The sequence below is a fragment of the Herpailurus yagouaroundi genome, unplaced genomic scaffold (assembly GCF_014898765.1).
Source record: "Herpailurus yagouaroundi ecotype Mexico unplaced genomic scaffold, PumYag 198, whole genome shotgun sequence".
NCBI lineage: Eukaryota > Metazoa > Chordata > Mammalia > Carnivora > Felidae > Herpailurus > Herpailurus yagouaroundi.
In genome coordinates, this window is record NW_024412429.1 from 12,195,185 (window position 1) to 12,222,427 (window position 27,243).

Sequence of the window (27,243 nt, forward strand, 5' to 3'; positions counted from 1 at the left end):
AGAAGAAGAAGAAGAAGAAGAAAAGAAAAGAGAAGAGGAGAGGCATTGAAAAAATAAAGAGGCCATGAGAGTGTCTTCCGAATTTTGAAGGCCTGTCCTCAAAGAGGTATTAGAATAAGATCCACAACTGAATATTTCCAGAAGGCAAATGCCACTCAGTAGAAAGAGAAACTTCACGTCAAATATGAAATGGTACTTGAAAAGCAGTGAGATTCTCACACAGAAATAGGCCAGGCAGAGGCTAAAGAAATACCAGTGTGTGTAAAACACTGAGAAATCACCACAACAAATGCAACCAATCTAGTAGAGAAATGGCACATGGACTGGAGACTCCATTTTACTTCTCCGGATCTGTTCTCCACCTCTCCCCCCACTGCCCTGGGCCTGTGTGACCACAGCAACACGCTCTCTGCCCCCCTGTTGCTTACTGGGGTGGGGCTGAGGTTGGGTTCTATGGATGGAAGCACTTGCAGGACCGGAGAGGAGGAAGGAGAAGGAGGGAAGAGAGTTTATCTCCCCCTCCCCCCAACACACACACCTCTTCCCCTCTGGGGCTGCCTCAGGCCTGCCACATCCTCCACTCCACACAAGGTCACATTCCTACCCTGAGCGATGCCTCCCTTTGCACCATTAGGCCTGAACGTACAGCTAGTAACTCTGTCGCTTGCCGTGGGGCCCTGCCCACACATTTATAAATCGCCCTTTTATCAAAATCTCCTCAAATTGCCCAAGATGGGTGCCATCTGTTTCCTTCTGGAACCCTGACTGATTCAGTCAATGACTCAAAGTGGCTCCTCATATTAGAGGAAATCTGCAAGGTCAATAAACACGTGAAAAGATGCTCAACAGCATTATGAATCATGGAAATGACATAGGAGACAGAGGGACTTCATTTTACACCCCTTGGATTGGCAAAAACCAAATAGTAAAAACATTTGGCAAGAATGTAGACAAGCAGGAACTTTCCTAAACTAATGGTGACAGTAGAAGTTGATCCAGCCACTTCAGAAACCAATTTGACATTTTCTGGGGAAGTTGAAAATGTGCATAACTTGTAATTCCACTAGGTACTTGGCGATGTTGACAAGAATGTACATTCTTACAATGTTTATAATGATAATGTTAAAAGAAACCCTTCAGGAAACAACCCAAATGTCCATTAACAAAAGATTGATACATCATGGACTCTGCACAAGATGAAGAACTATCCAGCATTGGAAAAAATAATCGACTAAAGCTACACACGTCAAAATGAAACTGTTGCTCAAAACATACTATTGAACAAGGAAAGCAATTTTCAGAACACCTTCAGCATGATTCATTCGTATGAAGTACAAAGGCATGTAAAAGAAAATGGCAGCTTGTTTAAAGAATAGACACATATGTGGCAAACCTACAAAGACACACAAAGGAACGATAGGCAAAAAAAGTAAGATATTATTTACTTCTGGTCATTGGGGGATGATGGAGATGTGTACATGGAGATTGGTAAAGACCATCGCTTAAGCTGGGAGGTGTTTGAGTTATTGTCTTACTCTCTATGCTTCACATACATTTTTAATATTCATCTATATGTATTCACATTTTAACCAAAACGTTGAAGAGAAAGTCAAACAAAAGAGCCCATAATAAAACATTTATGCAAAATAGTTATTAACAGATTATAAGAAAACGGTGACAATGTATTAGTTTTATATGACTGCGTAACATTATCACAGCTTAGTGGCTTAAAGCAAGACAAATGTGTTTTCTCACAGTTTCTACGGGTTAGGAGTCCAGGCACATCTTAGCTGGTCCTTTCCCATGAGTCTGTGATCAAAAAGAGGACCTCCGTCACTTCCCTGTTTGAATTGGGTTGTATCTATTAATATCTGCTATTGCTTATTTTCTTCACTGTACCTATCACCGTTTGCCACTATTTATTTGTTAACTTGTTAATTATCTGTGCCTCCTCAACCCACAGACTGAGGATCCCAGAAGGACAGGGCTGTGGCACAGAGCTCTGCTTACCAGCCTCCCTGTCAGTTAGTGAGGGACGCATGGATAGTTCTGGCCAGTGGAACGTGAGCAAAGGTGGCTTGTGACATTTCTGGATCAAACAGTTGAGAGCCAGGGACCTCCTTTGTCCCAATCTTCTCTGCCTCCATGACTGAGCATGGATCGTTCAGTTTGCATTGTTACAAGTAGAAGGAGGGCCTCTAACCTCACCAGACTTCCACGATCAATAAAGAAACTTGTGTTGTGTGATTGAAAGTTCAGTTTCCCTGGTATTTTTCTTCTTTTCTTCATCATGTGTTTTCGATATTTGGAAGAGTGTCTACGACATTGCAAATCCTCATGAATACTTGTTTAAAGAAAGGAAGGATGAAAAGAATAAAAGGAGGGAGAGCGGGAAGGGAGGTAGGAAGGAAGAAACAAATTATCGTTGAGCAAATTTCACAATCAAGGAGATGCATGCGTTTATACGGTGGCTTCCCATCCTCCATGTTTGCCTTGATGAACCCCCATGCACACTCCTCCCACAGGCCTAACTACCACTTACTAGCCACGTGACCTTGGGTAGCCCCTCATCTTTCTGACTTTCCTAAGCTGTGAAATAGGCAGAAGAACATTAGCCTTCCCTATTTTTGCAAAGTTGTTGTGCCAATAAATGTGTCAGTGCTCTCCAAATGCCTTATAAACTATAAGGTAATATAAGTATGAAGCATTATTGCAGCTCAGTTTTCTTGGGCTTTGCCTTGGGCTGAATCAAGCAGAAAATCTCATGATAACATTGTGACTGAAGACATAAAGGAATAAGAAAAGGTGGAGTGTCACCAGTGGTCACAATGGGTACATTTCTGTAGTGAAATATGTATTTGGCCTAATCGCAATGCATTGGGACTACATCTCACATGCTTATTAATAGTAAAATTATAGGTTACCATTATTTATACATGGCTATGATGCGGAAGGAAGCACAGCCTATCTAATAAGAGCTTATATTTTTCTTCACGTCCCTGTGTTGTCATCCCCAAGAAGGTGGGGCGGAGCTGGGAACCACTCAGATGTAAGAGCAGTGGCCTGTGAAAATGGGTTGGCACAGTGCCCAGTCATAGCATCTGATTTCTCTTCATATTATTGGTAATTATTATTACTCTTAAAACAAGTCAATCAATGCACACTCTTGTATATTTACTCCATGTCCAATATTGGCATAGTAACCGAAGGGTTGAAATCTTCCTGAATTCTAAATGACTCATCCTAAGTTTTGATGTAATAAATAAGAGGATAAGTAATCAAAAAGTTTTCTTATATATTAGGTTCACATTTTTAAAAATCTTGCTTCCTGTGTATTTATTCAGCACTCATTGACGAACCAATTAGACAAATCACAGAAATCATGAGTTCGCACACTCTCTTCCTTGCTCCTGAAATAGACTGACTGACTTGAATGGTGTCTCTTGGCCGTGAGGTACATATTCTTCACAAGAAAAGCAAGGCCTTCTTTTCTTATCATTTTCACGCACAAACATATTTTGCATTTCTGAGTCAATTGGCTTTTTTTTTTAAGTAGGCTGTGTGCCCAGTGCAGAGCCCAATGTGAGGCTTGAGCTCACCACCCTGAGATCAAGACCTGCGCTGATATCAAGAGTCAGACGCTTAACGGACTGAGCCACCCAGGCACCCAGAGTCAGCTGACATTTTATAACTATGTCAGTTGGGTTCTTGACCAAGAACAGGAGGACTAGATTTTCTCTTCCAACAAAGTCCTCTTATTTTATCTACCTTAATTGTCAAATGTATTCATCATTTTAATGTGAAGTGCTATCCCGTGGTGTGTGTGTGTGTGTGTGTGTGTGTGTGTGTGTTTCCGCTTCTCACATCTGATTTTTAGGATCTGAAATTTTAAGTCATTTTGACTCTGGAACTAAGGATGATGGCCTCAGGTGGTTTCGACATCTAAGGATGCACGATCAACTCTTCTGATTTCTGAGTGGAACCAATAAGAGCAGTAAATTTGAAAAAAAAAAAAAAAGGAATGGACTTCATACTCAAATTACCATATTTAATTTATTTAACGATAAAGCAGAGTCTAAATTTATGGTCCAAACTCAACTTGAGAATTAAGCCACATGAGGAATAAGAACACTGTTGCTAATGATGTGAAAAAACTTCCTTTGCCACTTACTGGTCTAAACCAATACCTAGGCCTGATCTCACAAGTGCTTAGGTAACCTTGAGTTCATGGCTTTTGCTTGCCTCGGGGATGTCTACATTACTTTAGCATCTCCAATAGCCACAAATAGCTCTTTATCTTTCCTGAATCAAAAGTCACATACTATTTCATAGCTGCCCACCAAGGTCCAGGGTCTTCCTGAAATGGCTTTAGCTTCAGCTCATTTGCAAACTATAGGTAGATGAAAGGTCAGAGTTGAGCTCATTAAGCCTTTCCAAGTTCGGATGAATTCCTCCCAGTTTTCTGGGGTTCCCTTTAATAACTCAGCTCTTATGTGTCCCACAGGAAGTGCCTTCCAGAATCCTATTAGAGCATTTTTACAACATCAAAAAGTTTTTATATACAAGTATAATTTCTATCAAGGGAGAAAAAGCCATCAAGTTTCTTGAAAATTTTATTGAGAGTTCTAGTTATTATAGCAATAATTTTTACACACAATAACCTTTATTAACAGATTTTTTGGTTATATTTACAGAGCTATGTTAGTAGTAATAAAAATATATTTTAAAATTTAGATTACAGTAAATGAATCCATTTTTCTGAGCTGAGATAATTTGTCTAGGCAAGTAGATATTTAGTTGTGTCCTGTAATTCATCAATTTTTCATCAACCTCATTATCCCAGAATGAATGCTTACATGGAGGCTCTTCCTGGGCCTACTGGGATGCAGTTGGGGAAGAGAAATGAGCCCTGTGTGTTAAACAAAGTCATACCATCCCCCATCACTTTCAGGAATCTCTTTCAGACCTGAACTGGTGAGTACTGAATAAATGCAGAGGAAACAAAATTTCATGTATATATGAACCTGATCCATAACACACTTCTGAGGAGTCAATGAAAAGCATGTTATGAAAAGCGTAGATGCATCCAGTTTCTATAATAACAAAGCTAAATCTACACAACACTAAATGAAGGGCCTCACTGGTGACTTTCTGAACAACCTGGGCAGTCTATATGATCAAATTCGAGTCTCAGGACCCCAGACTGAAATGAGATTTGGCTGTCTACACATCCTAAACTAACCAAATCATTTGCTAGACCCTACTTGACTGAGTGCTTTGTAAATGCAACATCCAAGAACAATGATAAAGGGCAAAACATAACGTAGCAGCAAGTACTTAATCTCTGACCCTAACTTCTATCATCTTAAAATTGGGTTAATGCCTACCTTGTAAGATTATTAAACAATATTTTTGTATCATTTTGGCTTGCAGGAAGCACTCATTGGACACTTGCAAAATAAATGACCCCACAGTGCTAGCTCAAAGTACACTGTTGAAGTTCCCAATGGAAACCTGAGTATTTTGGCTCAGCGAAGCCAATGCATTAACTCATTGACACAAACTAGTTTGTTCAAATTAGGTAACGCATTAGATTGGCTAGGCAAGCGCTGACTAGCATGTTCTATCTAAGAAATTTTGAGGTTGCTGAGAAGAGAAATTCGCGATGCGTAGACCTTCAACTGGGATAAATACAGAGAAGGAATATGGAGAAAGAGAAGTTTTTTTTTTTTTTCAACGTTTATTTATTTTTGGGACAGAGAGAGACAGAGCATGAACGGGGGAGGGGCAGAGAGAGAGGGAGACACAGAATCGGAACCAGGCTCCGGGCTCTGGGCTGATGGCTCAGAGCCTGGAGCGCGGGGCTCGAACTCACGGACCGCGAGATCGTGACCTGGCTGAAGTCGGACGCTTAACCGACTGCGCCACCGAGGCGCCCCGAAAGAGAAGTTTAAAAAGAACGGAAGGACTGAGCCCAAAACTTCTTCCAGATAACCTAGTCTATTGTGTGAGCCACACAAAACATCCCCTTGATAAGTGTCTTTGTTACAAACATTGTAATCCAAGGGGAAGCACAATTGTCCTGCACACAACTGTAAACCTTGTGGGTTGTATTCTATCATATAAGAAAACTGCCACACAGTATGTTTCATTCCTTCCAGAGAGTTCATATCTAGGCTATCTTCTTTAAATTGTCTTAAAAATTATTTCAAAATATATTTTATTGTTGGATATACTAGAAACCTCTGGGTTTTTTAAGTACTACACTTACTCCTCAGGATTTAGAACAAGAAAGAAATGACTTTGCTTATATTTCAGTTCTGCACTTCTCGCCTAGACTAACAAGGAGATGATGGCTGGAAAGTAAGCCTGTGCTAGTCAATTATTTACTAGGAAGCATTTACATCACATCTCAGCTAAAACTTTATGCCGTCCACATAAATCTCTCTAATATTTTGTGATATGTACGATAAAAGATTAGGCCAATTATTTGACACTTATGAAGCTGTTGCTCTTCCCTATTTCCTCAGTTCTTTGGGATGAGATGGGGCAGCTTCTTTACCTCAAGGTTAAGCTTATTGGTAGAACTTAGATAAAAATTGGTGGTGGTGTGCCAAATTACCCACCGTAAGGAGTCATCGTATCGGAGATCTTTCCATTTGCACCATTCAACTTGACTGTCTTTCATCTTATGACACGTTTTGTAAGTTTCGTATTTGTATTTGTTTTGTAGTTAAGGAAGAAAAGAAGCTTTAGTAATCTCTACCGTCTGAGACTGCAAGCATCTCCCTAGCCTGCCTTTGATTGTGAGTACAACATGCCCACTTGAGCAGTGAAAACCACACTGAGTACTGGGGACAGCGTCACCTGCAGTGACTATCAGGAAGTGGCATTTAACCAGAAACAGCCTTTAACCAAACCTTTGCTTTCGCACAGCATCTGGAGATAAGAACGCACGGAGGATAACAGAGCTAATGAGTGTCAACGTCGACAGCAATGAAATAAACTAAAAACCTCATTCTCCCAACAGTGTGGTCTTAGCACAATTGGGCTATATTTTATCCTCCAGAATTTAAAGTTTTGTTTTAAATTCTGCACATCACAGCCATACTAAATATCCCCTTAGACAAGACGCAGTGCTGCTGAGTAAGCCCCCTGCAAATCAGCAATGCTTTTTCATAAGACCAACATCCATAATTTATATCTGCATACAATTAGCCTGTTTACATTTATACATTTTCTGCTTCCTTTTATGTGAAATATTCCACAGGATACTTGGTAATGCATTCAGAATAACCTTTTTAAAATAAAGACTCCAGGACCAAACAGTTTATAAAATCCAATACCTAATAAATACTTTATATGAATAAAAAAGTGGTTTCTTAATCAGAAACAGTATATTTATATTTAAGCTAGGCTTTCTTGCCTCCCAGGCCAATGGCCTGGCACCATATGGATCTTTATTTTTTAATGTATTGAGGGAAAAAAAAAATACTACGGCACTTCTTGATGGTTTTATTTACACACAAATATCACATCCTTTCTCTTATCCATCATCAGATCGCGATCAGGATGAGTTTTACAACTTTGGCCAAGTCAGTCCCTTACATTAACACGATGAAGAGAGGAGGAAAAGATATCAGTCAGTTATCCTGAAATTTAGTATTCATGGTACCCAGTTCTGAATTCTTTCAGTATATTTAGCCTGAAAAGTGGATTTCACTATTGGAAAATGTATGCAGCAGAGAGGAAATTTCACAAATTTGTGTACATTTGGCAGCTTATGTGCAGTGGTCTCGATGGCTAGAGATTTGGCCATGTTCATGCCCAGTGGGTGAACTAATAAGCAAGACATTCCAGCAGTAACTTCAATGGTATCTTCCCTTCTTCCCTTTTTATTGGGCAACTAGAACGGCATGGACCCGAGAGGAAAGGAGCCACCTGAAGCACAGGCCAGGGTTTGTAGCAGCTCCCATGCCTTTTGGGGGATAGAGTAAGACCCTACCAGAGTTTTAAAAGCTTGCCTAAGAGTTGAGCTTGCCAGTGGTGAATCTTACCTGAGCCCTGTGATCAGCAAAGGTCAAAGGAATCCCTCTACCCTCTTCTGTTCTGGAAAACAGCTTACTGCAAAGAAGCACCCTTCCCCATATGACTTAGATAAGACTCACAGATGCCTGCTACCTTGTTTTTCTACAAGGAGGCTAGACAGATATTCAGAATTCCCTTTCTTTCCCTCTTAAGTGATTAGCTGAACTGTTCATGGTTCTAATCATTGTAAACAAAATACTAATTGGCCAAATTTTGGATAAATGTCTCTCCTCCCAAGTGCCTGAACTTTAGTCCGACTTCAGCCTGATCCAGCAGCACACCCCTTCCAAGAAAATGCTGGCCTCAGAGTAAAACAATCTCGAACCTGTCTATCCTGTCATGCCATCCCATCACTCAGGCCACTTGCCCACACACTCAGTTCTTTCTAGCTGTGTCTATTCTTCTCTATAAAAGAAAACCTTTTTGCCCAACTCATGAGACACTTGCAGACATTGGGGCACATTAGCTTGTGGCATTCACCCTGTTACAATAGCCCCCTCTCCCTATTGCAAAGTCACTTTCCTTTTCTTTCAACAATCCTTTTTTAAAAAATAATAATTCATTTTTGAAAAAGGAAGTGTGAGTGCGGGGACAGAGGATCTGAAGTGGGACTTTGTGCTGACAATAGTGAGCCCTATGCAGGGCTCAAACTCACGAACTGGGAGAAAAGGACCTGAGCTGAAGTTGGATGCTCAACTGACTGAGCCACCCAGGTGCCCCACAAGAATCCTTTTCAATAAAAGTCTCTCCTTACCAAGTTCATATTTGTGGGAGTGTTTTGTCTGTCTGTCTGTCTGTCTGTCTGTCTGTTTGGTTGGTTGTTTGACAAGCTCCTAACTACAAGAATACTAAACTGGGTAGGAGTCTGAAGAGAAATACTGTTTTTGTGAAAGGGATATCCTTGGGTGTCAAATGGATGCATTTACACATATTTAGAGCTTCTTTACAAATAGATGGGAACTCTCAGAACCAAGCGTTGGTGTTAACTTCTTGATGGATTGACTTTGTCAGTCCTTGCCTTTCTCAAACCTCAGCTATAGTGGCTGGTGCCCTTTACCTACAGGTCAGGACTTGCTGGTCCCTGAGCCATCTAGAATTGAGCAGGAGACAGACTGATACTCTCAACTCCTCCGCATGAAATACAAAATTAGTCTTGCCAGATGGAATTAGGCTCAGCATTATAGGGCTGGTGTAGGGCCGACCTTGAATTTCTTCTTGATGCCTGTGTGTCTCCTCCTCCAATTCATAGTCTGGCCCTAGACTTTGTCATATTGATCCAGGTCAAAATACAGGTTCAAAGATTGATGTCTTGTTACTAGGTCAGCCTTCGTCTTGCAGCAGCCTAGCTAGGCTCTGGCCCTGAAGTCACATAACCATCACCTGAGCAATTTTGAGCATCTTGTGCTGCCAGCAGTATAGCATTGGTGTCTGTTCCTGTCCACATCAAGCCTGAGCTCCGTAAGTGCCTTTGGACAATCCATTGACTTCTGATGGCCAGCTCCAGAACCAGGCAAGTTTTTCCCCAGACCCCTGTGCTTCTTAGTTCTGACTTTTTCAGTCACCCTTAAATCATGCTGCAGCATGATTTAAGAACTTCCAGACAAATCGTACAGACTGCACATTGCTTACCAACACCATCCTATGACATCAGACCTGTTCAGCTGCTAGAAGCTTGCCATTCTATGTCCAAATTAAAAAAATGAAGGGGCGCCTGGGTGGCTCAGTCGGTTAAGCGTCTGACATCGGCTCAGGTCATGATCTCGCGGTTTGTGAGTTCAAGCCCCGTGTCAGGCTCTGTGCTCACAGCTCAGAGCCTGGAGCCTGCTTCAGATTCTGTGTCTCCCCCTTTCTCTCCTCCTCCCCTGCTCATGTCCTGTCTCTCAATAATAAATAAACATTAAACATTTTAAAAATATATATTTTAAAAATTTTTTAAAATGAGGTTTTATAGAGATATTGCACAAAAGCCTTTGTTGACCATGGCTATTGACAAAACTAAGGAGAGAAAAGGTGGCTCTCTGCTAACAGAATACTAAGCGTATGTAAGTGAGTTTTGAGAACTTGACATCATGAAAATATACATACGTGCAACATAGAAATCAAAGAAGTCATTGGAAGTCTAACTGGAAATATCTCCTAGTATCTTCATTAATTACCTCACTTACTTATTCATCCAAATAATTACTCTTCAGGGCTTCGCAGAGGCCAGGCACTGTGCTAATACTTGGAATCCAACGAGACTTGGATCAAACAGAGGAGACCAGGTACTTGCCCTTGTAGAGTTTGAACAGAAAACATTTAAAGTGGGTTTTAAACATGAATCAACACATAGAAATTTGATATTCACAGAGATCCTAAGGTGAGTTGTACCTGTCCGTGCAAGGAATAATACTTAACACCATAATGGGATGAAGGGTGTAATTAGTAGGCAGACTTCCATCTGGTAACAGCTCTTGAGGGCTTTTCTTCTTCGTCACTAAACCCACGCATCTATGCATTTTCTTCTTTTAACCTGAAATCCGGAACTCTCTTCTTTGTAACTTGAGGAAAGGGGAATTGATGGCAACACTCACTATTAGGAAAACGAATGAGTGGGCATGCCTGAAACGTCAGTGAAGACACACAGTGTTGGTTTCAGCGGAAAATACATGTCAGTAGGAAGGTACTTTAAATTCTTTGACATGTATTCGAGAGGGTTCCGTCTGGATGTTGGAAACCTCATTTTGAGAATGTCAATGAGGTATAAAATTCTGCATCAATAAATATAGTTACCATCGATGACATTTTCCACTGGGAAGAATAAGTTACAAGGAGAGGGTTTCACTTCTTTTTCAGAATGAAAACTGTGTACATCAAGGAATCAAAAAGGGTCTGTTGGGCTCCCCGGAAGACAAGGCTACCGTCATCCTTGTTTGTTTGTTGTTTGTTTGTTTACACATACTCTGACTCTTCTAGGGAGGATTTAAGGCAGCTGCTTCTCATTTCATCGCCTTCCACATACACATACTTTATTTGTTTTACGATCCGTAATTAAAATTATTATCTTCCAGACTATAGCGTATGATTGTGCAGCCATTTTTAGTTCTGTTTTTTGAATTCATCAAAACTTAGACTAAGTATGTGTGTATGTGATTCTTTATTCATAGGCACAGCAACTGTACACGGGGAAGCCACTCTGCGAGAGCAGAACTGAAAATCTGCAGAGATTCGAGGAGCCCAAAACAGAAAAGAAATGCATATTTCAAGAGAAAACTAGAAGCAAAATTTACTTGAAACTCCAAAATACCGCCCCAAACCTAAAATGATCCAAATGTACCAGATGTGATGTGAGCATTGATATTGACGCGTCCTGATATTGTCAGGATGTCCCTGTGGCAAAGAGGTCATTGGATGTTGGAGTGAAAGGATATCTAGACCATCCTCCGCGACACTGCAAATAAAGGTTGGCGCACTATTTTAGGAGGTACACACATTCATCAGATCTTCCCGTGGATCAGAGATTAAGAGAAGACGACCTTGTGTCCCTTCTGAACAGACAAGTAAGATGAAAACTGATTTGATGGATATCACCCATCTGTTTTAAAATAGCTCTGAAAATGGCCCTACTTTTCCCCTGGAAAGAAATACAATTCCACATCCCTCACTGGGAGAAGAAGCATTTCATAGTAGCTATGACTCGGAAACCGTATATTCCCAGATACAGGTCAGTAGGTAGGTAGATAACCTCTTATATATATATATATATATATATATATATATATATATATATGTTCTGATCATCACCTTCACAGCAACCTACTTACAGGGTAGAATTATTTTGCTCATAATCTGTTTTCAGTTTAAAGTCTTTTGCTCTACGAGAATATAAACTCGTCATGAGCAGGGAATTTTTCTCGTATTTACTACCATGTTTAGAAGACAGTCTGGCATAGGGGACACATTTTAATGAACACTTCTGGAATGAACAAGAGGATGGCATTGATTGTTTCCGAGTAAACGAGTGAGATGATATCTTGTTTGGCGTTTAGCTGTCTTCCCGCTTTCTCTGTGCTTTTTATTTTCCAGCAAGGTGTATTATTTCTTTTGAAAATAAGAAGAAAGGGAGTGAGGGTGATCCGGCCGTGACATCTGTCACCCCATTGATTGCCAGTGTTGACTCAGCTGATCTGGCAGGCTAGGCAGGTGTCCCCTCCCGCCTCATGCGGTCCATGCGCGAAGCTGCACACGCCTGCTCGGATTAGGAGGACGACCTGCCCCGTTACAGGAGGACCATTCTTGCATCACGGGTATTCAAGTGGCTGTTGTCCCCTGCTAGAATCTCCAAACAAGCTTTCAAGGCCCGTTTGTAGAAGAGCATAGAGAAGTCCGGCCTCCAAGACTCCACACACGTGCAAATGAGGTGCTACATGTGGCGGGCTGACTTTCTTTCTTTCCTTCAATAAATAAATAAATAAATAAATAAGAAAAAAAATATATGTATATATTTTTAACGTTTATTTATTTTTGAGACAGAGAGAGACAGAGCATGAACAAGGGAGGGTCAGAGAGAGAGGGAGACACAGAATCCGAAACTGGCTCCAGGCTCTGAGCTGTCGGCGTGGAGCCCCACGCGGGGCTCGAACTCACGGATCGCGAGATCACGACCTGAGCCGAAGTCGGATGCTTAACCCACTGAGCCTCCCAGGCGCCCCAAGAAAAAATATATTTTTGATAAAAGTTCAGATCACTTGGAATTCTAGATGTGTGGCACCTTGAAAGGAATAGTCAGCTCTCAACACCCCCCTTCCCTGGGGCCAGGAAAAACAAAAAAACAAAAAACTAAGGCACGCACATAACAAAAACTCCCTCCCCGTGGATAAACTTGAAAAGTTACTTGCTTTTTTTTTTTTTTTTTTTTTTTTTTGGTGTCCTTTTTCTTTCACGGGTCTTTAATGGATTCCTAGTGGAAGAATCACAGAAGTGGAAGGACTGGTGAAGAAGCAGCAAATTTGGTCCTTTTAGTATTATTTATGGTTGTTTTTTTTTTTTTTAATTCTAGAGAGGGAGAGAAAGAGCGAGTGGGGGAGGGGCAGAGAGAAAGCAAGAGAGAGAGAGAGAGAGAGAGACAGTATCTCAGGGAGGCTCCACACTCAGCTTGGAGCCCATCACAAGGCTCGATACCGTGACCATGAGATCATGACTTGCGCCCAAATCAAGAGTTGGAGGCTCAAGCAACTGAGCCACCCAAGCACACCTTACTTTTCCTTTTATTTTTTTAAATGTTTATTTATTTTTGAGAGAGGAGGAAAGACAGAGACGGAGCATGAGTGGGGGAGGGACAGAGAGAGAAGGAGACACAGAATCTGATGCAGGATTCAGGCTCTGAGCTGTCAGCACAGAGCCCCGGTGCGGGGCTCAAACTCACAGACCGCAAGATCATGACCCAAGCTGCAGTCGGCCGCCCAACCCACTGAGCCACCCAGGCACCTCCACCTTATTTTTATAACACAAATCTATTCACAGCGCTATTAGAGAAAATAGTTTTTAAAATATTGTAAGTTTGGGGGGAAAGCTCATGAGAATATGAGTAAAAATGTTAATAGTAGTTAAATGCAGATGACTTCTCCCTTCTTCCCCTCTCCCACTACTTGCCAGGATTTTCTTCCAGGTTTTCTATAGTTTAAAAATAGGACTTTTTAAATAGGAAAAACTATAAAAATCAAATTTTAAAAATCAATTAAAAGTTACAGTTATAAAATAAGATTTTAACTTGAAAATTTTAGAAAACATCTTAAAAACACACAGAAATAATGGGAAGTAGTGAAAATGCCATAATCCTGATTCAACAGGAAATGTGAAATAAAGAGTTCAAGGGGTCAACAAAAAAGAAAGATGAAGTAGAAGGTGTTGACCACAAATGTTAACGGAAGGCTAACAAATGCATTCACATCTCATGGGAGAGGATTGCAAGGTGTTCAAAAAGCCCTGAAGAGGAATTTCTGGAGGTCTTGATGGTGGCTTTCTGCCTGCTGTGAAGTACACTTTACATTTATTTTGGGGACCTCGGTGGTTAAAATGCTTGCTTCTAGAGCTTGGGAAATTGTGAGAAATTTATTCTTCCCCAATATTATGGAAAAGTAAGACCTCCAACATGATACGCCATCAAAATCAAAGTGATTCGAATAGAGGGGTAGATTCTTCATAGAGTCTATGCTTCAAACCAGCCTGATCAGAAACTGCACCTGAGAAATCAAATACAGTATTGTGAATACCACTGTGTCACTTATATATATTTTAGATCTTGTGGAGTAAATCCGAGATACTTAACTTCAGGGCTGTAGAAAGAGTGAAGCCGTTGACATTAACTAACCTAATGATACACAAATATTATGACCCTACCTTTGCTTGATGTTGGCTCGTTCCCTTTCTAGGATGCCATGAGAGTTTGGGGAAGATGTGTTCTATTAACTGTTAGCATGCCGTGATGCCTACGCCGGACCCTTGCTTTTGCCCTTAGAAGATGGAATGCATGATACCTGGAAGTCAGATGGCAGCCATCTGCACCCACACACCTACGACTCAGGCAGAAGAGCAGCACTTTCCCCATGAAGCAGAGTTTCTAGAACAAATGGCTCCCAGAACTAGTGCTCCAACAACCATCCTGACCAAGCCAAAGAGCGTTTCATCCTCTTTTGATGTTTCCTTTCTAAGCAGGAAAAGCCACCAGCCTAATGTTTCTGACCAGTCCACGCTTGCCTCCTCCCCATCTCCAAGGAAGGAGCAAGAAGCAAGAAGAATGTAGGGCAAACTTCACACAAAAACCAAGGGAACAGGGAGGAGCAGGTCTCCCAAACACCTAGCAAAAACATTTCACTCCATATTGTCATGCAGTGGTATGCATTTTGCCCAAGGGGGAAAAAAAAAGATTCACTTAGTACACATAAAAGATCATTTATTATTGAAACGAATTCTGGGATGACCAGAGCCAGTGTTTTTTCCAACCTAGTGTGTATTATATTTTATGCATAATCACAGCTGAAATGCTTCCCCTGCCCAAGTCCATGTGTCTAATTCTTTTTTATTACCACCATATCTAACTCTTTGCTCTATTATGGACTCCATGTTAATGGCTGAATTCTGAAGGCAAACAGCACTTTGTGAATATGTTAAGACTACAGGAACCTGCTGTTGCCTATTCAGTAAATCAAACACGCTCTGCCTAAGCAGCCCTCGGCTTCTCAGCATCACATTGTTTTTGTCACGCAGAGACTAAGCCCAAATGGCCAGAGCCATTTCGAGTAAGTAGATATTGAAAGCGTTGATATTGAAATAGTTGACGTTTTAAGATACTTAATAATGAAACAGTAGATACTTTTGATATTTAGCATAAAAATAGTAGATATTACAAGATGTTGAACATTATGGCCATAATCTTATCCCTCTTTATATGCTCTCCAATTTAGCCTATTGACCTGAAAATTGTATGCGCTCCTTATTGTATTTATTAAATTCACTTATAGCAATGTTAAGAAAATTTGATGTGACATGTTTTATGAAAGTATTAGGTCAATATTGTAATACTGGACTGTAGAACAATCTACTCTTTTAAAATCACATTTGCTGATATTTCATCTTAATAATAAAAAAGTAATACCTGCTCAATTTGTCAGAATAGGAAACCTGCATTAAAGGGTTATTTTCCAAAAAGGCAAGATTGTAGCTTTCACACGGATATAAAGTGAATACTTTTGTCAGATATTTCATGTAATCTATTAATTAAATGGGAGAACCAGGGAAGATGTTACAACCAGTTCAAAGGAGAAGTTAAAGAAGCACAAATTTATATGAAATAAAGGAATGTTGCAATGAATTTACAAATGGGCACCAAACTGGTTTTGCCAACAGAATTAAAGAATGACAATTCAAGATCCACTGGACAGAAGCATTAATGTGCATGTCTGAAGACAATATATTTGGGGAGCGCCTGACTGGCTCAGTCAGTTAAGCATCTGACTCCTGATTATAGCTCAGGTCATGGTCCCAGGGTCATGGAATCAAGCCCTGCTTCAGGCTCTGTGCTTAGTGTGGACCCTGGTTAAGATTCTCTCTCTCTCTCTCTCTCTCTCTCTCTCTCTCTCTCTCTTTCTCTCTCTCTCTCAGCCTCTTCTTGAACCATGGGCACGTGTGCACATGCCCATGTGCTTTCTCTCTCAAACAAAAAGAACAAAAAGTTATCTAAAAAAACAACAACACATTTTTTGCATTGCTCTCCGTTACTTACAATTTTTGCAGAGCCCTAAAATAACTCAAAGGCAACAAAAGGCTAAAATCAGATATCATGGAAAATAGTGCTCTAGACCATGCAGAGTTGTCCACTGGAGATACCTCGTAATCTTTTTTGTTTATTTCAGATTTCCTCAGAATAAAGATTAGAAAGAAAGAAGACAAGGGAGAGAGGAAAGAAGGGATGAAGAAAGAGAGAAAAGAAGGAAAGAAAGAGAAAGAACCCTTCCGACATCTGCTACCCACATTATACTACTGATAACATTTTGGCACATTTTGCTTCCCAGAAATAGATCTTAATAGAGTTGGACAGCACGACACTGTGTACTGTTCTGTGGACTCCTTTTTTCATTTAAAAAAGATACATAAGAAGAGTGAACACTTTCTCATCTCCGACCCTCTGGCACAATACGATGTTTCCGTAACAGGGATGTTCCGCGGTTTGCTTAACTGATCTGCTGTTGTTGGGTATTTTTTGTAAGTTTTCCTACTGCAGCTAACCACACAAGAAAAAAATCTCTGGCCAAATGTCTCTGCACACATCCCTGATACTTTTCTTGGGAATTCCTAGAAGTGGAGTTTCTGGGTCAGAAGCTAGGTGCCTTTTGATGTATTTTGACAGATGTTGCTAAATCGCTCTACAGACGTGGTGTCCCAATTCACAGATCCTGCCAGCTGTGTGTAGTTATGCCCGTTTCGCCACAGCCTAGTCGACACAGAGCATTATGGTTCTTTCTAAGCTTTGCCAATTCAGTGGGCTACAGCTCGTGTTTCTTCGTTGTTTTAAATCTGCGTTTTGAAAACCGTTGAGGTTAAAGTTTTATATTGGCTCAAATACACATTGCGTGAAACTTGGTGGGGATATGGGTGAAAGAAATACAAGATAAAATGATTTCTCCCCTCTCCTTGTCTTTAGTTCGGAAGAGCCGGGGACTGTTGACAACCAGAGGAACAGACATTCTCATTTTGAAAAGAAAGGACCAGACTTAAAAGCGGAACACAGAAATTTGTCTTCAAGAAACTTTTAAGACAAAATATCAAGCATACTCAGAGTGTATCCAGGAAAATAATTTCCGCATCGTGGAGCTGAAAAAAAGTAGCATCAGCATTTAATTGGGGGGAGAGGTGCATTTGGTTAATAATGGAGCTTTAACACTTCTTATTGAATTCTGATTTAGTGAGATAAAAAGCATCTGTGAACTGAATTATACATAAAGGGAACAGTTTGTAGATTATTCTTGCCTGTGTCTACTTGTGTATGCTGTATAATTTAGGCCTTAATATATTTGGAGTCCTTTCTCTTTTATTGTTCAGAAGCTGAATGAATACCTTCCTCCCAAGTAACATTTGTTCGATTTTATTTATATGTGAAAACTGAAATACGGGAGGTTAGGTTCCAGTTTTGTGTCCGTAAGAAATAACACGTGAATATTTTTTCAGATCTGTTTCTAATACTCCGCACAGTTCCAGCAAGATGGAGAGTTATATAAAAGTATATTATTTTATCATCAGAGTCAAAATCTCTAAAATGGATCCAAAGGGAACATAGGCATGGACTGAAGCAAACTGACTTTATTTCCATGACTTCGCCTGCCTCTTGTGTTTTCCTTCCACTTGGCTGAGTCAAGGTCAGGATTAGGGTCAAGGCCACAGTCTCATCCGGTCCCTGGGTAACCAGTGAAAGGTGAAGTCATCGTGGAGGGGACGAGCAGGGAAGATACCATGTCATCCCAAGACTCAAACTGCCACCAGGAATTCCTTCCACTGATTCCTAAATTGGTGACCTTGGGCAACTCATTTAACGTATCAGAGCCACCATTTCCTTCTCTGTAACATGGAGTTCATAACTACCATTTAAAGATGGCTGCGATCAGGGACATACAAGTCTTTAGCAAATCGATACACTAATGAAAGTTAATCGTTATGAGACATCTGTCTGGCCCCTGTACATCAGTCAGAAGTGGAGCACGTCCTCATTTAGTTTGTTGGAAACACAGAAATTTCCCTGTTCAAATGAAGGAGAATGCAGACGTAAATGTATTCTCAACTTGAGAGGAAGAAGTGTTTCTATTTAAGAATTGATCTAGGGGCGCCTGGGTGGCGCAGTCGGTTAAGCGTCCGACTTCAGCCAGGTCACGATCTCGCGGTCCGTGAGTTCGAGCCCCGCGTCGGGCTCTGTGCTGACGGCTCAGAGCCTGGAGCCTGTTTCAGATTCTGTGTCTCCCTCTCTCTCTGCCCCTCCCCTGTTCATGCTCTGTCTCTCTCTGTCCCAAAAATGAATAAACGTTGAAAAAAATTAAAAAAAAAAAAAAAAAAAAGAATTGATCTAAATACAGGTTCTTAAACCGATGTCAAAAGAAGATTATATGTTTGTTTCAAAGGGCAGTACTAAAGTCTTGTGCTAGAAATGAATTCCTGAGGAAAAGAAAAGAAATATGTCAATAGGCTCTTATTTGGAGGGGGCTGAAATCCCTCACACTACACTATTATCATTAATTTTATGTTAATAGGGTTTGTTAACTTAAGTTTCTACTATTACATGCGCTTTGTGGGTTTTTGAGTTGAGGGATTAGCTCTGGCCTATGGCCCCTAATTGGATATTGTCTAATTATTAATATTCATTTTTCCAGAGAGATTTGCTTCACAGAATTAAAAAAGTTGATGAGTCGACAGTAACTACCATTCCCCTCTGATTTATAAGCATGAAAGAATATGTAATTCAAACATGACCCTCATAAACAACCCCAGTATCATTATTATAAAACAAAGCTCAAGGCTCTGGTTCCAATTCTTACTTTTTAGAATATTGAGTAAAATAGGAATTAGTGACTCAGTAAATCTCATGAATTCTTTCGGCAAATATATGGCTTACATTGGATTCAGCTGTCTATCAATAGATCCATGTTAAAATTCTTCTATATTAAAATTTGAGTGGGAAGAGAAGTAGCTGTTTTTCTTCTCTTAATGGAGGAGGCAATTCTATTGAAGAAAAATTATCCCTTCATACCCAAAATTATAAATGGGCTATCTTCAGTGAAGAAGAAATACTCCCTTAAAAAAAAAGTCCAGCTAGCTCTATAGAAATGCATAGCCTTTTGTCAGAACTGATTAAAAAAAAAAAAAAAAAGAAGATTGAAGAAAAAAATTGGTAGTTTGGGAAGAAACCTTCAGAGTAGACAGGAGAGGAGAAATGAGATAAGGAAAATCAACCGGGAGAAAACCAAAATAGTCAGGATGAATTATGGACAAATATTAGTGAGAATTTTATCCATGGAAAGGCAAATGTACACGTCTCTATACATCTATATTTCTCATTGTCCGTGATCAAGTATAGTAAAAAAAAAAAAAAAAAAAATAGAAAGGAAGATGTCTCTCTTGATAGAAATACTGTGCCTGGTTTTTATTTTCACATGGTTTAAGTCAAGGTCTGTGAATTTCTGAGATCAGTCACTTAAGAGAAGAAGATCTTTTCATAAATTCTAGCTGATAAGATGAAAAGAAGACAGGTCTTTACAACTTTTTTGCAGTTGGTTTTAAAATGATTTTTAAATGACTTTTTGAAAAGCTGGAAAAATCTAATCATGACGGGAAAGTCCATTTATATGCTCTTCATGGAGAAACTACTGATGAGGCTTTCCATTAACATACATGTTTTAAAAAAATCACCTTTCCCCATGAGTTGTTTTAATCTCTATGAGCCTTCGTTTCTCTCTGGGAAGACTCACAGTTGTCGAGTCCAGAGATATTTGCAGGAGTTCCTCAAATGCGTGCCAAGAGCTCCCTGTGATCTGCGAGAGACCAGGAACAAGTGACAAGGAGACCTGGTCTGGGATTACGACTTTCCTATAACAGAGGGACTGAAATTCTCCCAAATATCTCAGAGAGTTATTAACAGTCTCTTCACAATATGTCCATCAATCGTATGCTAACACATCTCCACACTTAACATAAAGAGACTGGAATCTATGTGCCTCAGGGGACCCCATACACGTATGTGAATCTGTAACTCAGACTTTCCTAACTTCTTGATTTGAATCTGGACCCTTTTAGAAACTGAAAAATGGAAGCCTAAGAAATTAAAAATCACCCTAGTAAAGACTTTCATCCTCGAAATTCTAAATTTGAATGTATACAGTTGGAGCTGAATCTTCTTTGCCATGAGAGGAAACGCGCCCCTCTGCGCACCTCATGGATGCTTGGGGAGGTAGGCTCAACCAGAGTCAAATTTGTGGGTCTGGGGCTTAGTTCCTGTGTGCTCCCAGCCCCAGCTCTGTCACAGGTTATGAGACAGAGAGAACGAGAGAGAGAGAGAGAGAGAGAGAGAGAAAGAGAGAGAGGTGAATTTCCTTCCTACCTGATGGGAACACCTATAAATGGATTTATATCAACCCAAAGTTCGGATTTACCGAAAACAATTTTCTATTTCATGACTCCATTTGGCCTGACAGTAGATAAGAACCAGCTCTTGCTAAAAGAGTTAGCCTATTAGGTTATGAATAATGAATCTTAAGTCACTGGAACTGGAACTTCTTATTCTTAGGTGTGTGAAGACCAATATAGACTAACTGTGGCAAATGAGATTCCGTTCATCTCTTGGTAATAAGCCAGTTTTTCTCACTTAGGCTGACCCCACTGATGTCATGGAATGACCTGATATGATCATCATGTACTCTACGAATATCACTTCAAAAATAATGAACGAAGCATTAACATGACAGACAGCCGTGTCTTCTTTTATTTTTTTATTTTTTATTTTTTTTCAACGTTTATTTATTTTTGGGACAGAGAGAGACAGAGCATGAACGGGGGAGGGGCAGGGAGAGAGGGAGACACAGAATCGGAAACAGGCTCCAGGCTCTGAGCCATCAGCCCAGAGCCTGACGCGGGGCTCGAACTCACGGACCGCGAGATCGTGACCTGGCTGAAGTCGGACGCTTAACCGACTGCGCCACCCAGGCGCCCCGCAGTGTCTTCTTTTTAATATTAAACTTTTTTAAAAAAGCATATGAATCTAATAATAGAAGAAAATACGATGTGCTCATTGTCTCCGGTGGCTTGTTTTGAAACTGCGCAGCAATCTGAAATTGTAAACACAAATGTCAACTAATAAAATATTTCTGTTTTGCTTTCTAAAATTTCAGATAACACATCCCTAATTTAATTTTTTTGAAAACCAAATGCCCATTACGCCTGTAACTAATGCTTTTGATTAATAAGGCACTGTCATGCCTACAAGCTAAATTTTTCTGTAAATGTCTTGAGATCATCAAAAAGCCAAATATCAGAAAAGATTATTTGACTTTTCAGGGAATTATCGCAAAAGACTTTGCCCAGATTCAGAGATATTAGATTAGTAGAGTCCATTTATCCCCATTGATTTCATTCGTATATGTTTACTTCTCACTCATCTACTCAAAAGGCTCGTCCGTGGAGTTAACATTTTGAATCCATGGCTATCTTCCATAGCCTCTTCCTTATCATGAATGCCTCTCCTGTAGCAGCGGATCTTTCCAGCTGCTTTTAAACAGCATCCTTTGACCCAAGCAGGCTGCCAACACGTTCCCATGGTGTAGTGAGAAAGATCCTGCACTTCTGCCTACCACCTATTTAGTGCAAAGCTGAGGAGCAAAGTGATTCAGAGCAAAACTCTGGAAGCCGTGTGCAATCTCCTCGATGGCACGATAGGGTAATAAGAGAACCCATCTCCAAGTATTGTTTTGAGGAGTAAATAAGTTAACATAATCAAAACTGTAGAACAGTATTTTCTGTCTGGCAAACAGAAAATACTTTGTTAAGTATTCACAGTTATCATTGTTTTCTGGTGGCAAAGGACCTATATTCCAGATTGTATTTGCTTAGAAAGTTCACATAATGCTTAACAGTAAGAACTCAGCGGGGGCACCTGGGTGGCTCAGTGGGTTAAGCTTCCGACTTCCCCTCAAGTCATGATCTCCGGGTTTGAGAGTTCAAGCCCCACGTGGGGCTCTGTGCTGACCGCTCAGAGCCTGGAGCCTGCTTTGGATTCTGTGTCTCCCTCTCTCTCTGTTCCTCCCCCGCTCTCACTCCGTGTGTGTGTGTGTGTGTGTGTGTGTGTGTGTCTCAAAAATGAATAAAGATTTTAAAAAATGTAAAGAAAAAAAAAACCAATAAGAACCCCACAGCTCTGCTGATCCAAATTCTACTTCCTCCCTTGTGAGCTGTGTGACCTTGGGGAGGTTACTTGGACTCTCTGAGGAAGTGCCTCCGTTTCCCCTTGTGTCGAACGACACCAACGACAGTATTTCAGAGTTGCTGTGAAGATTAAATAAATTATTACATTTAAACGGTGCCCAAGGCATGTAAGAAAGGCTGAGTAAGTGTCGCCTGTGACATCAGAAATATTAACATTAGTACTACCCTCGTTTTTAATTTTTAGCAATTCTTCATCTCTCACTCGAACCCTTATTTTCTCGGGCAACATTCACTGACTGGCTCAGCTCTTCTTAGCTTCTAGCTCCCCTCACAATGGTTCTAATTTGATAGCTCTGTCTATAACACTTTGATAAACATGTCTCTCAGGAAGCTTCTTGAAGGTAGGGTGTGGGGCCTGGTCTTGGATCACCATTTTTTCCCGAACTGTGGGCCTCTGGCAGACGGTCAGTCGTCAATAAATTTCAGTGAATGAATGCTATCAAAGTCTCCACGTCCAGCCATCAATCTTGGTCACTCAGACCCGGAGCTTGTAACAGAAACGGAGTGTTGCCAACCAGGGCACGGGGGTTATGGTGTCGGAATTTGCCCTGGGCTTGAAGGGCGCACGGCCTTCGTCTTCCTCGCGTGGCTTGTCCTTGTACACGACAGTCCCCGATCTAGCCACACCTCACGGTCTTCTGTGCCCACCGAGGTGAGACTGTCCTCTCTTTCAAAATCCACACCACGGCCACATGCGGTCTGGCTTCATTTCCACTCCTGACTCTAATCCCAGAACCCCCTGCGGCCACATCACTTCCCCGCGTGCCACAGGTCACCCCAGGGGCCACCTTACCCTTTCCGTCTACGCAGCTGTGTGAGCTCTCACATCGCCAGTGTGCCGCCCTATTTTGAGGATCTCACTGCAGCCAGCTGGGGAAGATCAGCAGATTAGAAAATCCAGCTTAATTGAAATTGTGAACCTTGTCAAATTCAAATAACAGAGCGAGGCAGAAATGCTAGCCTCTTTCCACCCAGCAAAATAAGCCGAGGTTAAGTAATTAAGCTAAAAGGTTTTTATTTATTTATTTATTTTTTTATAAAACCACAATAGAGAGGAAGGGAAAGAAAATATTTATTGAAATATTGCTCAGCAGAGGAGCGCGGAGAACAGGCACCTCATTTTCATGAGCATCCAATGTGCAGTAGGCATAAAATCATACAGTTAAATTACAGAATACCAACACTTTAAATCATGCATACATACATACAAACAAGATGTTTAAAAAATAAATGTAACCTTATTTCAAATCGTCAGTGCTTCCCTCCAGAATAAATTTAACAATTTAGTCCTTAAAACCTTGGTAGAGTTTCTATAAAAGTATAAGCAATTTTAGTCTCAATTTCAGATACTAAATATATAAGCTATATTTAACACGCCTACAAAGCTCTTCATCAACTTACGACGGGGTTGTATCCCGATAAACCCATCCCAAGTGGACAACATCCTAAGTGGAAAATGCATTGAATACACACACCTCGCCTCCCAAACATCACGGCTTAACCAGATCCACCATAAACGTGTTCAGAACACTGACATTAGCCTGCATTTGGGCAAAATCATCTCACACAGAGCCCATTGTGCAATAAAGCGTTGACTATCTCATGTAACTTATTGAATACTGTACTGAAAGTGACAAACCGACGCAGAATGGCTGTCAGTCACTTACCCCCGTGGTCGCCGGCTGACAGGGAGCTGCCTCTGCCCAGCGTCACAAGAGAGGATCGTATACCACATCATAAAGCCAGCCCGGGACAAGATCTAAATTCCAAATTCCAAGTACAGTTTCTACTGAATGCATATCACTTACGCACCATCATAAAGTCAAAAGATCATAAGTGGAACCATCGTAAGTCGGGACCAACTGTATTTTATTTTATTTTTTTTTTTTTTAATTTTTTTTTTTTAATTTTTTTTTTCAACGTTTATTTATTTTTGGGACAGAGAGAGACAGAGCATGAACGGGCGAGGGGCAGAGAGAGAGGGAGACACAGAATCGGAAACAGGCTCCAGGCTCTGAGCCATCAGCCCAGAGCCCGACGCGGGGCTCGAACTCACGGACCGCGAGATCGTGACCCGGCTGAAGTCGGACGCTTAACCGACTGCGCCACCCAGGCGCCCCCCAACTGTATTTTAAACGTTACACCACTTCTTACTCTCACAAATCAAATAAATGTGACGTTACAACTCAAAACAAGCTATTTTAAGCCTATTGGCTATGCTCGTGTTGCTTGGCCAGATTTAACATCTCTGCTATCACTATTTTATAAAACTGAGTTTCATTTTATTTTCCAGTATTTAAAGTTTATTTATTTATTATGAGAGACAGAGAGAACGTAAGTGGGGAAGGAACAGAAAGGGAGGGAGAGAGAGGAGCCCAGGCAGGCCCTGTGCTGCCGGTGCAGAGACTTTCACCGGGCTTGAACTCCCCAACCGTGAGAGCGTGACCGCACCTGAAATCAGGAGTCGGATGCTCAACTGACTGAGCCCCCCGGCACCCCTATTTTATAAAACTAAGCTTAAAACAATATCCCGTCAATTTGAAATATCAGCAATAACCTGGCCAATCGAGCACACAAACTTGCTTTTGCTTGACAGTTCCAGGGTATTGTTATAGAAGGTCCTTTTTTGCCCCCACAAATGTTTCCTCTTGCCTCTTTCTAAGACATGACTTCCCGTTATCCATCACTCTAAGCAATGGATGATAATCCAGTTTAACATATCAGGAGAAGGTAGCTGCGATGAGAACTGTTTGATGAATAACAGTTAAAGATAAAGTTCAAACCCATTACAATCCTTCCTCTTAACAATAATTAATTGAAATAGTTCACACAGACACGGACATAGAAGAGGAAGCGAATGTTGGATATGTATTAAAAACATAGACTATTGACTCAGGAGACTGTAATGGCCCTTTCATTATCTTCAGGAGTTATTGTATGAAAACACTTTTGCAAAGTTTTTTAAATGAGTAGTATTGACCTGATAGACCACAATAGTTCCAAAGAGGGCATTAGTATCCATCTTCAAGCAAGTATTTATATTGTTTAAAACCATTATTGGCATTTGTGCAAAAATCTCTTTCAACTCCAGCACAGAGACTGCCTGAGAAAGTGGTCCAGTAATATCCATTTAGAAAAAAAAAAAAAAAGTCAAACTCACTCTTGCTTATCTTTTCAAAGCAATGAAACTATATACTCTAATAGATTTATTTCTCATTAAATTATATTGGATGCTTTGTTTCCTTTGATTTAAATCTTTTCTAATGTAATCAAATGCCAAAAATAATGTAGAGTAGGCTTTTTTGGTAAGAAAATTAAATTGCTCTGCACATTAACTTGTTGAGTGGTTAGATTCGGTCTTTGTGGTAGCAGATTACATCTGCCATCAATTACTTAGAGCTAGAGGAGATTGAAAGTTATTTTTTTTTCAACGTGTTTTTTTTATTTATTTATTTTTGGGACAGAGAGAGACAGAGCATGAACGGGGGAGGGGCAGAGAGAGAGGGAGACACAGAATCGGAAACAGGCTCCAGGCTCCGAGCCATCAGCCCAGAGCCTGACGCGGGGCTCGAACTCACGGACCGCGAGATCGTGACCTGGCTGAAGTCGGACGCTTAACCGACTGCGCCACCCAGGCGCCCCGAAAGTTATTTTTAGTATCAGCTCTGGCCATTGCTATGCGGGCGAAACCATACCTGCCTCATGGTTTTCCAGTTACACGCCCACTCTCCTGAAGGAACAGCGCGACTCGAAATCCACTGCTGGGTTCCTACTGTGTCGTGTAAATGGAGACTGTGTGTCCTCCTGGTATTTGACAAGTATGGCGTGCTGGTGGCCTGAAAAATAGAGTGCTGATAGCGACATGATATCCCTGTCACTCAAACATAGTCTGATCTAAGGATCTATTATGTGCTCACTAGACTGTGAGCCCCTCAGATTCAGGTTTATGTCTTTATTAGCTTGGATTCTTTGACTGCAAGCATTAGAAACGAACTCCGGGGAATGAGCGGGAAACGAGAAGGGGAAAAGAGAAGTCAGTGGAAGAATAAGAAGGTACTTACAGAGAGGCCAAAACAGAAGGCAGAAAGAGCAGGTTTCCAACAACCAGGAATCAGGAGACACCAGAAGGTTTCAGAGACAGGACATACTCAAAGACTGTCCCCCCTTTCCTCTCTGCCACCAACACTGGAACGAAGGGACCAGTTCTTACCAATTTTGAGTCAGGACGTTCCTCTTCTCAAAGCTTATCACTCCAGGCGAGAATGTCCAACTGGCTATCTGTAGGTTCTATGTCAACATGTTGCATACTCTAGGATGGTGAAAAGGAAGATCCCCCGTGGAGCCCTTAGGCTTCTATAGTGGTACAGAGACTCTGATTTACCATCCAGCCAAGGTTCCAAACAGAGGAGGGATGTCAATGTCCCAGGAGGAGATCAGGGGGCTCTTAAAAAGGGGGAATGGATATTAGTCAGCGAGAAATGTCCACATATGAAAGATACTCATAGTAGCCAGTAGCTAGAAATGTCCACACACAATAGATAGTATCTATTATCCACATATAGTAGATACTCAATAAATATTTTCTGAATGAATGAACTGGGGAAAGAATGAACGGATGAACAGTTGTAGAGGAGACATAACAACCCTTATTTCCTTCTATTG